At 37.8% G+C, this 13,543-nt stretch overlaps 1 protein-coding gene and 1 long non-coding RNA gene across 2 annotated transcripts in view; one reads left to right on the top strand and one right to left on the bottom strand.

Annotated features, from left to right (window-relative positions):
* LOC122809792 (carbonic anhydrase 5B, mitochondrial-like) overlaps positions 1–13,543 on the top strand; it is a 293,296-nt gene that overhangs the window by 50,515 nt on the left and 229,238 nt on the right. The window lies entirely within an intron of this gene.
* LOC122809793 overlaps positions 9,962–13,543 on the bottom strand; it is a 51,756-nt gene continuing 48,174 nt past the window's right edge. Inside the window, exon 2 of the long non-coding RNA XR_006365948.1 lies at positions 9,962–11,787. This is a non-coding gene — a long non-coding RNA (uncharacterized LOC122809793). The remainder of the gene's footprint in view (positions 11,788–13,543) is intronic.

Here is a 13,543-nt window from a genome sequence, read left to right as displayed (position 1 = left end):
CTTCCCTGGAGGGACAAAGTCAATATTTGATGAAATGCATGCTGAGGAGGAAGTACAAAAGTTCATCCAACAAAAACTGAGCTGCGAAACAAAAGGAGATCTTGCTTCTTATTCTTCTGGTAATAAAGACCAGAGAAAGACTGTACCTGTGAAACCTTTTGTGGTATTTCGATGGAAAATGTTATATGAAGGGAGCATGAGAGCTGACTAGAAGACTCGAGAATACGTTGGAAATAAAGCAGAGACAGGATTTGGGTGATGGAGAAAAACATTAATAAAATCAGTAACTTAATGTGGGATTACAATGCAATAGTTATATTTGTGACATATGACAGAACAAGAAAATCTGGAAATATTGGACTTTCAAAATTTCTTTGTGTGGGGAGACTGTAAAGTATGTGCTCTATTTCATGTCATTAATGTTCGGAAAAATGCTTTGGGGAGGGGAAGAGAGGAGAGAACGTATAAGTAAAGAAAACTCTTTTCTTAATAGTACTGTATTTGTGGTGCATGGTTTTCTTTGCATGCTATTTTAAGTGTAATGGGGATTGTAAACAGGTGTTGTTTTTCTCCTCTTCTCTTTTTCTTCTTGCACAGTTTTGAGAAATGTAGGCAATGCAGTGATCAAAAAAAAAAAAAACAAACAAAGGGTGCCTGGTTAAAAAGGCATGACAAAGTTCAAATTAATGTGCTTTTTTCATTCTTGCATGGGGAGATGTGAGAACCAATGTTTAAGAGAGAAAGCAAGTAAATGAAAAATAATTTTGAATAATATGAGGCTTTTTTTCTAGCAGTTGCACGTAAGTATACTAAACAGCATTTCTGCGTCTGGTTTTCATGTCTCCATGGAGACAATCTGATAAAGAGAAACTGGAGACAGTCTGGTAGAAGGGGATTAGCTGAGGGAAAAGAAATAAAAAGAATGAGAAATTGGCTAGGACATAATGTTCTCTGAAAACAATCAGGGGTTTTCCTAGGTGTGACAGCTTTAAAGATAATACAAAACCAAATAGACCTGAAGTAAAGTTCTCAGTTTAAAATGCATGGGGATATTAATATTAACAGGTGTTTTTTTCACCCTCCTCTCTTTTTCTTTGTTCAGTTTTAGGAAATGTAGGCACTGAAATGAAAAAAAAAAAAGAAAGAAAAAGGACGATGTGAGGAGATGGAGGGAGAGAAAAAAAAAGTCTGGTTAAGAGTGTGTGACAAAAGAAAAATCAGTGTGCTTTTTCCCAGGTTTGTGACTGTGTTAATACCCTAGACATTATCCAGTAAGAAGTTTATTACAAAGCACATAAATGAAAAACAATATTAAATATTGGATGTTTTTTTTCTGATAAACAAGGTACCCTTTGCAGTTTTGTGCCTGGTTTGCATGTCACTAGAAGACAATTTGATAAAGAGAAATGGTTCCGAGAAAGTGCTTACTGAAAGCATCCAAGTATTTTCTTAACTGGGAAAGCTATAAAGACATACAAAAGCAAATAGCACTTACTAGTAGCACAGGCTGTACCATGCATCTTGGCATGACTAACCTTTCTTTTTGGTTAACTTTAGCCTGTTTATGTAGCTATTAACTTAGAACTTATGTTCTTATTAGGAAGCAAAAACTTCAATATTTGAAGATGTACTTAGTTTTCTGTGTTATTATTAAGTTAATATGTCTTAGGAGGTTTTTTGGGTGGTTTGTTCTGTTTGAGGGCTTTCAAAAAACAGAAAATTATGTAAGATGTGGCATATGCACAAGTGGATATGACAAGAAACAAACAACTGTATAAAAGACCAACTAGCTGAACAGTATATACATGCAACATAAAAGGTAGAACTAGGCATTTAACAAAAAAGCAGTTGTACATAAAAGGTGGTAATAACTGTATAAGAAAATTATGCTTTCTGTAATGTCTTTCAATCTGAATGATCTTACAGATAAACATAAAAAATAGAGTAGTGAATTATATTAAAAATGTAGAGTGCAAATAGCTATTCTACAGGAGACACACCTGGAAAGAACATGTGAATTTGATAAAGAGATGTTTTCAGGATGGTTATTCGGTATGATATCTTGGAAAAGGAAAAGAGTACTTATATTAATTGCAAGAGGAGCTCCAATAGTGATAGAAAAGGGAAAAAAGATAATAATGGAAGATGCATACTACTAAGGGGCTACTGGCTAGGGAGGAGAATTACAATGGCATGCATTTGCACCCCCCCCCCCAAACTGCTATAATGGAGCTTAAGAAAATTCTGGGAGAATAACCAGTTTTCAGCAAGGAATATTATTTATAGGTGGAGACTGGAATTTGGTTTGCAACAATGAAGATGTGTGTGGGGGGGCCTAGAAGGGAAAATATAACAAAGGAAGGTAGATTTTTCAAGATATTTATGAAAACGTTTGGCATGATATATGTGAATTAATTACTAGAAGTTTGGAGTGAATTTTACATATTACTCAGAGATAAAAACAATCTATCTAGCCTAACCCAGTTTTTGTATCCCACAGGAACATGTGCACTTAATTGAAGGTCTTGAAACTTACCCAATAACTATTTCAGATTATGCACCAATAATAACAAATAAAAATACAAGGTAACGAATTAAAAATGAAACACTGGCACTTTCCCTCTTATTGGTTGAAAAGAGGAGTTCAAGGAATGGGTTTTGGAATTAATTCAGGAGGTACTAGAGAAGATGGAATTTTCTTCTAAAATCATAGCTAGGGAGTTGGATAATATTAAAGTGGAGTTTAAAACTAGGGTGGTAATAAAAGAAAGGGAGATATGGTTAAACAGTAAAGAATTATTTAGAGGGATTGACAAATGTTAAAGTATTGCAAAATAGGTGGAATCTCTCAGAACAAGAAAAGGAGCAACTGCAGAATGCTAAACAGAAATAAGGGATTTCTTCAACAATATGCACGAGTTTAGAAAGATTGCTGTTAAGCATCTGTTTTTGATGATAATTCTAGAGCACAAAAACTTTTAGTACAACAACTCAGGCAACCGAAAGTGGAGAGGGCTGTCACCAATCTTAGGGAGCCTATAACAAGGAGAACAAGACACCCTGTAGAAGTATTAGAAGTATTTCGGAAATCATATGAAAGGTTCTGTAAAGCAGAGAAATATGAAAATCAAGAAAAGGTACAAATGGAAATGTTTATGGAAGAATTAAATATGCCCAGGTTAGCGGTAGATGAGGCTGAATTGCTAACAGTCAGGGTAGGAAGGGAGGAGATAAAAATGGCTATGTATAACCAATCAACAGGAAAGTCCCCAGGAATAGATGGTATTCCTTTGGAAGTTAGGAGGAAAGAAACTGCTAAAGCTCTGGAAGGTTTGTTTAACAAGATTTTTAAGAGGAGAAGAAGTACCAGCATCCCGGAAGAAGGTGGTAGTAACGGTAATACCTAAAGAGGGTAAAGATCCATGGGATCCAGCTTTATACAGGCCCATTTCACTTCTAAACCATGATTAAAAAGTGTTTGTCTATAATGACTAAAAGAATAGCAAAAGTGATACCAAAATTGATCAGTGTGATTTTGTGGAGGGGAGGCAAACATTTGACAACATTAACAGAACACTGGTGATCCAGAGGGAACCAGAATGTAAGAAAATACCACTTTAATTGGTGGGTCTTGATGAAGAGAAAGCATTTGACAGAGTGGACTGGGACTTCATGAGCAGGGTAATGGAAGCATTTGCATTCCCTGATACAATTGTAAGGTTGATTAGAAGAATATATGAGGGATCTGCGGTACAAATCTAGGTGGGTGCGGTCCTCTCCAATAGTTTCTGCTTGAGTAGAGGAACCAGGCAGGGTTGTCGGCTTTCTCTTTTGTTTGCATTATATTTTGAACTGTTGGCAAAGAAAATAAGGGATTCAGAAATTCAAGGATATAATTGGTATGGTAGTCAGGAAAAGCTAGCTTTATTTGTAGATGATATTATTTTATACATGACAAAACCAGAAATGGACATTATGGTGTTGTGGAACATTTTAAGCCAGTTTCATATCTTCTCAGGATACAAAATTAATGAAGGTAAAATAAAGCCAGTAGCAGTAAATTATGTACCCACACATGAATTCGTCCAACAATATCCGTATTTATGGGGACATGATAAAATAAGGTATTTGGGAGTATGAATTAGAAATTACTTTATTGTGGCAGCTAAAGAGGTGTGGGAAGAGACTAAGAAGATAATACAAAAATTGAGAAACTGGAAGCTTTGTTATATGGATATGGATACTAAAATACAAGCCATTAAAATGTTTTTAGTCCCTTTAGTCTTATACACAGGTCAGACATATTTTTATAAAAACAGAGAAGCTGTGGATAGCAATTAAATAAAGAGTTGAAGGATGTTATCGACAGCAACGGTCAGGTGGGATAAGCGGATTCTTCCACTAGAAAAAGGTGGACTAGGATTACCAAATGTGAGGCGGTATTTTAGAGCAACACATTTAAGGTTCTTGTACATAGCACAAGCAGATAACTATAATTCAAAGTGGAAAGGAATGGTGCTGACACAGGGAGGAAGATCACGCAATAAGGAGAGATTGGGATTTTGGATGCAGACTCTTAAGGAGAACAACAAAAATCATGCAGAGTATTGTATTCATAAAATAACAGGGAGTGTTCTAAGACCCAAACCTGCATGAGAATGGAGAAGAGATTTTGCGGGTAGGGATGACTGTGGTCAGGGATACAGATAATAGGCAAGAGGGGGCTGGAATTTATTGGAGAAAACTGGCAATGGATCCAAGGTATTGGGAGCAAATATCTGGAAAGGGAAAGCTAATAGAATGGGAAGAGGACAAGAATTTGGACTGCAGGTTTGCCTTCCCTCTCAAGGATTGATGTCAGAGTATAGGCAAAGAGAAAGAAATAGGGGTCTCCTGAATAAAATACAAACACTGGTAGAGTTTTTAATAGAATCTAGAAGAGAAGCTGCTGTTAAAAAAGGAATAATTAGTAAAGCATATAAAATACTGCATGATAATTATAAGAATCAGAAGAGCCTAGAAAGGATTGGCAAGAGAGATTGGAAAGCAATTCATAAAGAGACAATGGGAGTATATACATATATCTCCCAAATATGCAACAAATTCTAGAAGATTTAGGGTCTTTGCCTGAAGTGTTTAAATAGGTATTTTTATACCCAAAGTAGACTCCAAAGAATTTTTCATCAGGTGGATAGCAAGTGTTGGAGGTGTGACAGGCAGGAAAGAGGTGACTGGGAACATATTTTTTTAGGAGTGTAATGAGCTGGCAGACTTTAGGGATTCCCTGCAGACCACTGTCGGTTTTGCTGGGTGAGTGGATATGATACATAATCTGAATTGCCTATACATAGTAAAGCCTTGTTGAGACTAATTATGGTGGCTGCCAAAAAGCAATTAATAGAAAATGGAAACCAAAGTCTAGATCAACTTTACTAGAAGTATTGAATATAGTAACAGAGAGAAAACAACTGGACTTGAGATCTTAGAAAAGGGCGAGAGCAAACTACATAGGAAAAATGGGAATTGTGGGGACAATATATGCAGAGCAGGAACAAGGTTTAAAAGGCAGGATTTGAATGAGCCATATAATGCTTAGCTGACAATGAATGGATAGATTGTAAGTAATGTATAATGTTTGCAACAAAAGTTGTTTCAATGGTGTCTGTGATGTATGTTGTGTCTGTGATGTATGTTGTTTGCAACTAAAGTGGTGTCATGTTGTTTGTTTTTTATTTGTATACATGTAAGATTGCCCATGTCATGTGTGAAAATTTAATAAAGATGTTTGTTGGGGGAAAAAGAACAAGTTTTAACAGCAACAGACTGTCACATCCAAATTTTTTCTAGCTCTACCACCACTACTCACCCCTTCCTTTAGGGCTAATTTCGAAATCTGATAGGCAATTATTTCATGTAAGTGAATTCTGAAGTTGATTTCAAACGTTTATGCAGTAAAATCTAGAAACCACACATCTAGTCAGCTTATGTTTTGAACTATAGTGGTGAGAATATTGCTAAACACTGCAATATGATGAGCTGCATGCCGCCAAACAGGCAAAGGCTTTTGTTTGAAATTTCTGTTGGTTCCAAAGAAGAATGATAGTTGGAGGTTCATTTCTAGGCAAGTCACTGTTCAACCAGTTTACCATAAATGCATTCAGTCTGACTACTCTCAAAAGACTGTTTTCACTTTCTGGACCAACATTCCTTTGTGGCAGCCTTGTACTTAAATGGGTACATGGACATTCCAGGTAGACATCACAGGAAGTTCTAAGTTTGAAGGTGCCAACTAGCACTCCCAGTTTGTAGCAGCATAGTTTGCCATATTGACAGCAATGCTGAGGGTGTTTGGAAAATAACTTGGTGCTTTTTTTCTTTGTTGCTTTTTGTTTTTTGCTTATTTAAAGGAGCCCAGTCTCTAATCATGTTTCCTTATGTGGATCAGTTCCTTATTGTGACAGATATTTCACCACTTTTCTTAGTAATCACTGGCAGCTCTGAGCATTAAACATTTAAAACAGCTAATTTATTCATTGAAAATAAAAAGTAAGATTTTAATTTCTTTTTTGTATTCATAATTTTTGTTTAGGCCATCACTGAATTAAAAAGATGCAAAAAAGTTCTAAAATGTACATCATAGTGACTATATTCCAATGGCTTCTGGGTGATTAGCAGCCTCCAGACCCCCAACTTAAATTAGGAACCACAGAGTAGTTTCTTTGTCAGTTAGGGTGTGTTTAAAGGATGTGGGAAAAGGCAAAGATGAAGAGCAAAACTAAATTTCTTTCCTTAGCCATGGTTTTCCTTTTCTGTTTATAATATAAAATAGAACGTGCTGAGTGAATAAATGATGTAATAACTGTATGAAAATAACTGGAGATTAAGGCAAACTGTGAGGAAAAGGAAGAAAAAAAATTAAAAGTAGTCTAGCTAGTGTGAGTAGGCCAAGATGAGATGGGCATTTGGGGGGGGGGGGGGTGCCATGGGAGCATTTTTCCTAAGGTATCCATTTACCTAAGGCTGGCTGTGGTTTAGCCATTTATACACATGGGCAGCAGCACTCAAACACAGCCTTCATTTCTTGACTGTACATTTACTTGAGGAACAGAAACATTTGGTAGATATTGTAAAAAAGCAGTTTCTCCTGACTTAGACTCTGCTGTTTGTGTGTTGTTTCAGGAAATGACTTTGTTTGGAAAATTGTATCGACCTATTTTGCAGTGTATGAGAATGCTTATATAAAAAGGTTCTGTTCAGTTCACTGTCATGCCAAAGCTTAGATAATATCTGCCTTTCTTGTGATGGTCACAAGAGTTAATGTATTCTTTCAGATGATTCATTTGCCACAGAAGATGGTAATTAAGGCAAGGTCAGATGAAGCCAGCCTACGTCTCTTTGCTCCAGCATGGCTAAAGCATTCACATCCTTTCTTTTTGTCACTACTTCAGTAGCTGAGTTTTCACCATCTCAGATTACATGTAAAGATCAAAATATATTTTCGGTGAGAAAGTGTCTGGCACCCCATTACTAATTTATTTACTACAGGTTAGACACTGCTTGGAAATCAGTATTCTTATTTTCTAGTTGTGTTACGTTGTAAATGAAGCTAAAAGACCAGCTAGACCAGAAAAATTACAGCAATGTGCAGTACTTCTTGACTACTGCAATCATTAATTCTGCTCCAATTGTTGCTGTTTTGCCAAGATTTATACATGTGAAATTGCTTCCACCTTTACAGTCTCCCATCTTCCATCTCCCATAGGTATTGGCCAGTCTTTAAGTATTTACTTGAAAGGACTTCTACACCAAAGGCCTCCAAGGTGGCCAATATTTCTGCTTTAAATCTTGAAATTTGTGAGAAAAACTGATTTTACATCCCTTTGAATCATATTCAGTAGTAGTGAACTGTTATACCAGCAGTTCTGAAATTATTTCAGGGGAATAAGTCATGATGTGTTAGATTATGGTCACTGTCAATGTGACACCTGACCCTATCTGTAAAAATGGCAAAAGGGGGCATGAGGCAAAAATGTGTATCGTGCTGTCTTCCTCCTCATCTGTAGAGGTACATTGCAAACATTGATCATTATGTGTCATTAAGGTACATACTAATCAGATTGGGGATGAAACAAGAACGATGAAGAATATGCCAGACTGTTGACCTTAACAAGACCAAACAAATGAGTTTGAGTGCAACCAGGTTTATATGGTTTACTTTCAGTTTTTAATCTTTCAAGCTGTATCCGCATTAACTCAAGTGTGCTGGCTGGAGCTGGCACTTAGTTGGACCTTTGTTTCTTATCTCTTTGTAGAATATAATTTGCATACTCCTTTAGTAGTAAGTTCTATTTGGCCCAAGGTTACAAGGTTAGTGGATGATGGGGGAAAAAAAGAGTGAGATAGGCATTGCTTGACAGTGACACACTTTCTTTCACCAAGGAGCAGAGGCCTTGGAGTGAGAATAATAAAGTCTGAGAGCTGGGAGGGGATTGTCCTTCATGTGGGGAGAGCTAGAGGGCTTGTATCCTGTAAAAACAAAGCTTTCCACACATACATATTCAGCAGCTTGAGTGCATGCAGTTCTGAGAATTAATGCGTTTTGAACAGGAATTTACAAACTGTTGTGACCAGGCAAGTGTGAGGCAACATTGTATGTAGCGAGGATTCTTAGTGGATTTACTCCCCATTGCGTAGCACTGGAAATAAACCTGTATATACCACCATCCTGTCTGATAATCCTCGGGCACTTGATTAACTTGGTCTGTTAGTGATCTACAGGTTGGAGACACAGAAGCAATATGCATACCCCTTTTTCCTATCCAGTCAGTGTCACATTAAGTGAACTTTGGACCCTGGGTGGTTTTCAAATCGTGCCCCCACCTGACAGACACATTGTTTTTGGCCAATACATACATTCTCAGCTTCTTTTGTATCTTTAGGATACATATATTCTCAGCTTCTTTTGGATCTTTAGGATTCACCTTCCTGGTTTAAGATCATTTGAATGTTTGTCCTCATTATCTACCAGTGTCAATATCTCTGGATTACAGCTACATGACTGCATACACCTCAAATGTCTGATTTTATTTATAACAAAACCACCACAATAAATTATGCTTACTTGCTTTACATAAATACACTTTTGTCCTGTAAAGCCAGACTAATGACTGCTTGTCCTGATTATGACAACCAGAGTCAACCATTCTAACCCACAGAGAGCTCCCATACCCAGCAGTTATAGCCCAATGTGGACTGTATACACCTCAGATGTCTGATAATGGTAAAAATAAAACTTGTTTCACTAAATGTAAACTAGCCATTAACAAAATGTTTCAAATTGAGCAAAAGAGAGTATGTTACTTTCCTCTAGACACCTCCAACACACACTCAGAAGTTATAGTCACTTTGTTCTGTACACCTTATCTGATTTTGATAAAAGGTGATATCTCTCTGTTTCTAAACATGTGTATCAGGGATAAAAAAAAAAAAAAAAAAAAAAAAAACAATAATGAGGGACAAAGGCCCAGAATCCTAGATAAAAAGTTGATAAACATTTTTTCATTAGCCTGCATTTTCAGGATATGTAATCTTATTTGTCATTGTGTAGTGCCTGCAATCCTGAATGATTTGCCAGATACCAATATTTTTTGGGACAGAGCAAAATATGTGCAAAATCAGGAGCACTCAGAGACTGCAGACAGATGAAAGCTTTGTTTCACATAAATAGTGACAAGTGTGCCAACTTATTTTGCACAAATGTACATTTAATCCTCCAAAGTCAAATGGTTAGCTGAGCAAACAACCAGAGAATAAACTACAGCCTCCAACCCCACCCTGCCAAGTTATAGGCACTTTGTTGTGTACCTCATCTGACTGGGATGAAAAAAAAAAGTAGTATCTCAAAAATTCTTAGTGCTAGAATCACGGACATACCTCCACAAAATGAGAGACAAAGCCCAGAATCAGGAATACGCTTTAATTACTGATACCATATACTTCGAGAGGTGCTAAAATAGCAGTTGTTGAAGTTTTTATGAGACACAGACAAAAAGCTTGATGCAAAGCCAGGGATATTCTGTGAAATCCAGAACGATTTCAACTTTGCTTCAAAAATAACTAATCAAACATATTTCATACAAATGCTCACTTGTTCACTGAAGCCAGATTTTAAAATGATGAAACAAAAAGAGGTCAAGTTACCTTCATCCACAGGGAGCATCCCCCTCCCTCAGTTTAGTGTCTGCAGTCCTAATGATTTACTAGTGAAGATGTGGAACAAAATGTGAAACAAAGTCAGGGACAACAAGCAGTAGCCAGAATCTGGTGCGACATTTTAACTGAGGAAGACAGAAACTGCATTCATCTTCAGCCAGCCTGAAGCCTGCTGTGTGTAGCTGTCGATCTTTATGCTTAATAATCTGGGGCCAAGCCAAAAACAGTTAGGAACACCTTTTAAATATTACCATAATTCACTTATAAAATCTGTTGCTTTGTAAATTTTATGTCAACAATGCATTTTCTGAAAAATAAGAAGTAGGAGGCCCTTAATATCTAGCATTATTGATTGACTAACTCTGTTATTTACCAGAAAACAAAAGTTTTGTTAGAGGCCAGACATAAATGAGGCAAAACCTCTTCATTGCATTATTTAATATTTCCTGGTTTTCTGCTCATTTGTTTTTCAATGAGTCACAAGAAGCCAATCTGCAAAAAGTGTTCACACTGAGCAGTTAATCTCCAGGAGCCATTATTTACTTTAACTTAGTGTAAAACTAAGTAAATGAATGATGTATGTGCAAATGATAGATACTGCAAGCATATGCAGGAAGGTCGCATACTATCATTTAACTTTGTTTTTTTAAACGAAAAATTAAATAAAAAGAGCATTTACATTCAGCACATATGCTAAAATAAATTCATTGAATTACTTCTTTGTTTGGCCATGGGCTCCCTGGAGATGTGGGCCCAGGTGGCCACACTTTTCATTCGTATTGTAGTACACCATTGTATCTACTCCATAACATCATAAAGTAGATTAATAATTAAAGCAACATTACTAACTGAAACCTTTGGATACAGGCCTTCACGTGAACCAGCACTTGCACTAAGGGTAACCTCTGCTGCAGTTACATTGCATGGATTGTGTATCACTTTCTTTATCAATATCAGTGTAATTTTCTAAACTTCTGTCCATGGTGAGAGTCTAGACTTCCCATTTCCCAGCAGTTCTTGTGGGGTGTCCAGGATTTCCCAGGAATCTGAGAGATCACATTCCTCCAAAGTGTTTTAGGTCTGTCCCAAAGCCTCCTCCAAGTGTGTTTTGCTTGATACACTTCCTATGGCAGACATCCAGGGTCATCCTTATAAAATTTGCAGACCATCTTAGCGGATTCCTTTCTGTATGGATGAAGCACTGTGTACTGGTGTCCTGCTTTATTTCTGAGTTTCTGAGTCACAGATGGTGAACCTATAGCTACACAGCAAAATTTATTTCTTCTGTTTGCAACCACTTATCATCCATGTGGTCACTATTCTAAGCTTCTGGCAATAGGGGAGGATGGAAATAGAGATGGAATGTTACATGGAAGCCATCATCATGTGACTCGAACTCTTGCTTCACCACTGCAGTCTGATACAACTACTGCACTGCTGCTGCTGCAGTATCAGTTCACTGGATAGGCTCCCCTCCAGCTGAGGTAACTGCACTCCCTCTCCCCTGGAGAGAACAATCCAGTATTCCTGGAGAAAATGGTTCTGTAGCAGTTCTGAAAGTTGAGTTACAGCCAACTGCAAAATAATGAAGAAGAAAAAAAACATTAAATGTTGACTCCAGCTAAGTTAACAGAGAAACTGTATTTTTCAAGGGGCAAGCCCCCCTGTGCACCCACACTTAATGACTACAAGATATAGCAACCTTGGAGGAAGAGCAAACTTCTTAACCCTACAGTTCCATGTTCTTGACATTAATATTATTCTTCAGTTTAAACAGAAGTTAAACTAAAGGGACTCTGTCTCTGTGAATCCTGCTGTGATTAAACTCGTATATCTTAGGGGTGAAAATACGACTTTTAATGCAGAAGTGCTGATTTTCATCCTGTTTGTATCACACATGCATACTGGAGTTAATTCACTTGGGGGCAAAAAGACATCATTTTGTACAAACAACAAAGGTGCAGCCCTTACACCCCCAAAGTGGGTGCTTGTTGAAGTAATGGGGAAGATAGTTGTGATCTTCAGAAAAGCATTAATGAAAGTATTCTTTTTATTCCAGGGTATAGCAGCCTATGAGTTGGTATGTATGTATGTATGTATTTTTTTATTTATTTATGTATGTGGGTGTATGGAAAGGCTGTTGGCCCAGATGACATACCTGTGGAAGCATGGAGGTGTTTAGATGAAATGGCAGTGGAGTTTTTAACCAGATTGTTTAATGAAATCTTGGAAAGTGAGAGGATGCCTGAGGAATGGAGAAAGCGTTTTGGTACCGATTTTTAAGAATAAGGGTGTTGTGCAGAGCTGTAGTAACTACAGAGGGTTTAAATTGATCAGTCATAGCATGAAGTCTTGGGAAAGGAGTAGTGGAAGCTAGGTTAAGAAGGGACATGATGATTAGTGATCAGCAGTATGGTTTCGTGCCGGGAAAGAGCACTACACATGCGAGGTTTGCTCTGAGAGGGTTGATGGAGAAGTACAGAGAATGTCAGAAGGAGTTGCATTGTGTTTTTGTAGACTTGGAGAAAGCATATGACAGGGTGCCTAGAGAGGAGTTGTGGTATTGTATGAGGAAGTCAGGAGTGTTAGAGAAGTATGTAAGAGTGTTACAGGATATATACGAGGGTAGTGTGACAGTGGTGAGGTCTGCTGTGGGAGTGATGGATGCTTTTAAGGTGGAGGTGGGGTTACATCAAGGATCAGCTCTGAGCTCTTTCTTATTTGCAGTGGTGATGGACAGGTTGATAGATGAGATCAGACAGGAGTCCCCGTGGACTATGATGTTTGCAGATGACATTGTGATCTGTAGTGAGTAGGGAACAGGTGGAGGAGACCCTGGAGAGATGTAGATATACTCTAGAGAGAAGAGAAATGAAGGTCAGCAGGACTAAGACATATGTGTGTGTGAATGAGAGGGAGGATAGAGGAATGGTGAGGATGCAAGGAGTAGAGGTGGCGATGGTGGATGAGTTGAAATACTCTGGGTCAATAGTTCAGAGTAACGGTGAGTGTGGAAGAGAGGTGAAGAAGAAAGTACAGGCAGGATGGAGTGGGTGGAGAACAGTGTTAGGAGCGATTTGTGACAGATGAGTACCTGCAAGAGTGAAAGGGAAGGTCTGCAAGAGGGTAGTGAGACCAGCTATGTTATATGGGTTGGAGACAGTGGCATTGACAAAAAGGCAGGAGTTTGAGCTGGATGTGGCAGAGTTAAAAATGTTAAGATTTGCACTGGGTGTGACGAGGGTGGACAGGATTAGGAATAAGTATATTAGATGGTCAGCCCAGGTTGGAAGGTTTGGAGACAAAGCCAGAGAGGCAGGATTACATTGGT

Source organism: Protopterus annectens, chromosome 8.part0 (genome assembly GCF_019279795.1).
Source record: "Protopterus annectens isolate FY-2018-M chromosome 8.part0, PAN1.0, whole genome shotgun sequence".
Lineage (NCBI taxonomy): Eukaryota > Metazoa > Chordata > Ceratodontiformes > Protopteridae > Protopterus > Protopterus annectens.
The sequence above is the reverse complement of the archived record's forward strand: the minus strand, read 5'-3'. Positions and strand labels throughout refer to the sequence as shown.